This window comes from Vicugna pacos, chromosome 34, assembly GCF_048564905.1.
Source record: "Vicugna pacos chromosome 34, VicPac4, whole genome shotgun sequence".
NCBI lineage: Eukaryota > Metazoa > Chordata > Mammalia > Artiodactyla > Camelidae > Vicugna > Vicugna pacos.
In genome coordinates this window covers 4,147,431-4,152,433 of record NC_133020.1, presented here as the reverse complement: position 1 = coordinate 4,152,433, position 5,003 = coordinate 4,147,431, and the positions used below count along the sequence as shown (strand labels likewise).

The window sequence follows — 5,003 nt, the reverse complement described above, 5'->3', positions numbered from 1 at the left end:
TGTGGACCCACAACTGTAGGATGAGCAAGCAAGGAGCAGAGTTCTGGCGCGCAGAGGACCTGGGTACCATATAGGAACAGGGGGCTGGGGAAGGCACTGACCCAGGAGTGCAGCACGGATCCTGGTGTGTGATGGCACTGCTGCCACTGCGGGTCCCAGCGCCTGGCGGCAGCAGATCTGCACTGGTGACTCCACAGGTACAGAACCTGGGGGCACCAGAGCAGCGTGCTGACATCCCCGCAGCTCAGAAACGGGTCCGGAAGCCTCTAGTCCAACCAAAGGGGAGCAGAACTGGCCCCTGTCAAGGCTGTGACAACAACAGGACAGAAAGGAGACCCTGCTCAACAACCATGGCAGGCTCTGATCACAACACTGACCACACCCCCAATCAAAGTGACAACAGCCATCACGTAGGGAAGAAAGATGGGGCAACCATCCATACTAAGAACAGATCTCACAGCAAAATTACTAAATGTGCGGTCTGCACAGGAACACTTCCACTTAAAAACGAAAGCCCTCCAAGACCACAGTAGATAACCGATACTGCTTAATCCACAGAACCAGAAAGATGGAAGTAAAACGATGAAGCAGAGGAGCCACTCCCAGTTAAAAAAACCAGAGAAGTCCCCTGAAAGAATGACCAATGAAACAGACCCTGACAGGCTACTAGATCACGACAATCTTACGATTACCGGAGGACGGTGGGGTGGGAAGGGATAAATTTGGGAGTTTGAGATTTGCAAATATTAACTACTACATATAAAAATAGATAAAAACTAATTTCTTCTGTATAGCACAGGAAACTATATTCATTATCTTGTAATAACCTTTAATGAACAAGAGTATGAAAATGAATATGTGTATGTATATGCATGACTGGGACAGTACGCTGCACACCAGATACTGACACATTGTAACTGACTGTACTTCAATTAAAAAATAAGTTTTGTGCTCCAATTATGTGCTACACACATACAGCGAGTTAATGCTTTTAACTGTTCTTTTTAAGAAGAGGAAACTAAGGCTGAGTGAGGGTCGGCAACTCCCCAGCGATCACTGCTTTATCAGCACCACTTTCTAAGGTGTGAAGCCGGATTCCAACCCAGGTCTACCTGATTCCAAAGTCCATGCTTTTCAGAAGGCAAAACACTTCCCTTTGCCAGTTACATGCACCTATGTATTTCACTCAGCCACTCCGTCTGCTTGGATTCCCTTTTGTGATCTGTCACCCACCGAAGGATGCTGACCGTCTTTCTCAGTACAAACCCCCGGCTCAGCTCCTTGGCAACCAGACTGTGCCGAGTGGGGGCACCACCAAACCCGCACCAAACCCTGCAGCTGGCGGGAGTGTCGGGGCTCCTCCTGGTGGGGCAGAGCTATGGGAAAATCACTTCCCTTCCAAGCCAAACTCCATTGAATTGCTATTGTTTACCTGGTGGGAAAAGATTTATGTTCCACAGCTCAAGCAAGTCAGTGCTGCTTAATACTGTGATTTCACTTGGAGCTAGGTCATCTAAGTGACAAGAAAACCTGGGTGGACTCTAAATTCAAGAAATTGACTACTACACCATTAGCTAATATAATGTAACAATAAAGATTCTCCCAGAAGACTAATGTCCCAACCATCAGTCCAAATCAATAACCTGATGGTGCGATGAGCATTATAACCTTACATTTTTCAGAGAAGGAAACAGAAATGGCTGAATAAAGTAAATTCTGTTCTAAATCTGAGTCCTAGAGCACAACACAAAGCAACAGTCACTTGCTCCTTTCCTCCAATTTTACCTATTATGTGAAACTGATACAGCTCACCAGTGATATTAACAGCAGAAATTACATCACATATTAAGTAACTTGGAAACACATGGTAGAGTATTGTTTCCACTGCAAAACTTAACTGAGAGAAGCTTTGTATTCTTCCCTTTCATAATTCATCACAATTTATGCAGGATGGAGCCAGGATGTCTGGGTTCAAGTCTCATGTCCATCACTTACCAGCTTAATATTTAACCTCCCCCGTGCCTCAGTTTTTAGAGTTTTAGAAAGATAATAGAACTCATTTCATAAGATTGTTAGAAGGTCAATACATGTAAAGCCATGAAAATAACGCCTGGCCTATAGTTCAGACATTGTTATGTATTCATAAAGTAAAAAAAAAAAAAAACTGCTTGCATTATCTTTAAAAATGTTTCACTATCATTATTTTTGTTAATATCTTTCATATTGATAGAATGTCATTTTTTAGCTTTTAAAAATACTTTTGTTACATTGATTCATTTGTTCTGACTGCTGGTTTTTCTCTTCTATCAAATTAGGTCTTAGTTTACTTGAAAAGCATCTAAGATCTGTCAGCTTTCAGCCAGATGTCCCATTCGTTTCTCAGTAAGAAGCTTAGAATTCCGTAAAACATCTTCAGAGAGGGCACATAACAATGCTCTACCAAATGACTTCTTTTTCCAGCGGCAGCAAATATTTTGAGAACTCTAAAATCCCCTTTCCTTTAACTGTTATCTAGAATTAGAGCATCTGACCGCCAGGCTGTTGTGCTGTCTCAGGTATGTTTACCTTCAACAGACCGAGTCCCTCATCTCTTCCTCCTCCTCCTCCTCCTCCCTCCGTCTGCGGCATTCCTGTCTGCTGCAGAGAGTGGTGACAAATACCAATCTGAACTAGACCACAGTCATATGAAGTTAGATGGAGGACTTGGCCTTGTCTCAAACCTTAAAGCAGAGGGGAAGGGTGGAAACTGCTGTCTTGTAAATAGCGCGCCACCCAGGGTGTAAGCCCCGAAAACATGTAAATAGCACTACATCTCATGTGCCTTATTTCTCAATTTCTTCTTGCTACCTTGCCAGCTAGTCTAACTGAGGATGACTTGCCATGTTATTTTATTGAACAGTTTTTGACAATTTGAGTACGGCTTTGAATGTAATATTAAATCCTCTTCTGGCTCGGCAGACTGCAAAACTGCACGCTCTGTCTACACATCAAATCCTAGGTCTGGAGGGGAATTCAGACTTGACCTAGTTCAGCACATCCAGAAAGCACTGCATTTGCGCTCTCTCATAGCACATGGCATTTCAAACTACCCTAAATGACATCCATCCAAGAAGATTAATGATATTATTAAAGACTTTCACATGAAAGTTAAAAATGAAGCTTGGCTTCCATTTCTTACAAATTCATACAGTGTTTTCTTCTAGCTCAGGGTCACTAGCCAACCCCAAAGGCTGCATGGACCAGCAGGTCTAATCACACCTCTGTGTCTAAGGAGGAAACTTAAGACCATAAATTATGTTAACAATTTAGTTCTAAATTCTTTGTGTCAGATTTATGTGTCAGGTTTGAGGTTGGTCAATTTTTTAAACCATCAGGGATCCAGTGTTGAAAAAGTCCCAGAGAAAAGCTACTCTGAAGAAGTCTCAGAGAATCAACTTAATTCTGGCAACCTTTTTATAGAGATTTCAGGATGACCAGAAACTACACTGGCACAATACTTAAAGCTTTGGCTTAACATGAATTTAAATTATAATAACATTACATTATACTATTTTTATAAGAATTCTATAAGAAAAAAATTATATTGTCAAAGGAGGGGAAAATTGCTTTAATCAAATTCCCAATGATTGAATACCGTATATTCAGTGACACAATGAAGATACACTCAAAACCGTTGGGCCTTCTATCCTCACAGTTTCTATTATTATTTAGAATTGTTCTTCAGCTCTACATGGACAAAGAAAAAATAGATGGCTTTAAAATATTAGATATATGGCATTTTAAAGTTCTTTTAAAATAAATTCACATTGATTTCAAAGTTACTTTAGATTTTTAAAATGTACTCAAATTGCAGGATTCTTCAAAATTAGAATCTAAGATTTGTTCATTTGTGATTAAGTAGTTTCTTCATCACTCTACTTATTTTTTTATGATTTTCCCCATCTTAAAAGAAGCTATTGCTCTGTTCTGTATCTCCTTGGAAAGCTTTAATGTAAAAAAAAAAAAATGGGGGGGGGTAATTAGGTTTATTTATTTATTTAATGGAGGTACTGGGGATTGAACCCAGGACCTCATGCATGCCAAGCATGCGCTCTGCCACTGAGCTATACCCTCCCCCTGGGAGCCATTTAAACTGAGTAGTGGAGACTTCTGGTCTCCTTCTCCCCAGTTCCCCTCTGTTTCTGGGACACAGGATGGATTTTATCTCCCTAAACCATGGCGGTTAGGTGGGACAGTGCAACAACACTAACGGGCAGAACCGAAGTCACCAAGATCTGGGAGTTTTCTCTTATTACAGCATAAGCTGATCTACCTTAATATAACTAGACAAGATGAAACAAAACTCAGGAGAAAATCTAACTTCCTTGAGAATCTTACTGAGACGAACATAGATTTTGCTGTTTCAGAAAAAATCACATCCGTTTCCACAACAATGGATGTTGGTTCCAGGCACTGCACAAGATACCCGGGGTACAAAGGTCCTGAGGGTACCACTCCTTGCCGTCAGATTTCTATAAAAGTACTTCCTAGGATGATGTTGTGCCATTCAAATTTGGGGAAATTTACTGAAAACTCTTTTTCTTACCCAAAAGTTTGTTAACCCAAAAATGGCACACCCACCCCCTACCATACACACATTGTGTGTACACGTTATATATACATCATTATGCATCCAGTCTGCATGAATGTGATAAATATATGTGTATTTGTACATCTAAAGGGGTCGGGGGAGAGAGAGAAAGATACAAGTTTCCACATCCTTCGGCTGGCCTTTCACTAAATTCCAAAATCCAGACAGAATAAATGTGTAATCAGTGTGGTTGTGGTCTACCTGACACTGTATTGCACAGGGTAAAAAAATGGCTCCCAGATAATACGAAAATCACATAATTCATTTCCAGCCAGTCTGTAACTGGTCATCTTCTTTTTGTTTTCTTTCTTTTGCAGAATGGGTCGAAGTTGTCTGAAACGAGTGAGTACAATAAGAAAAAAAAAATTTTTTT

The 5,003-nt window shown here is 40.8% G+C and overlaps 1 non-coding gene across 1 annotated transcript; it reads right to left on the bottom strand.

Moving 5' to 3' along the window:
• Window positions 1-4,041: 4,041 nt before the first annotated feature.
• On the bottom strand, window positions 4,042-4,114 carry TRNAA-GGC (transfer RNA alanine (anticodon GGC)). Its single transcript has one exon. It is a non-coding gene; the product is annotated as a tRNA-Ala (tRNA).
• Window positions 4,115-5,003: the final 889 nt, after the last annotated feature.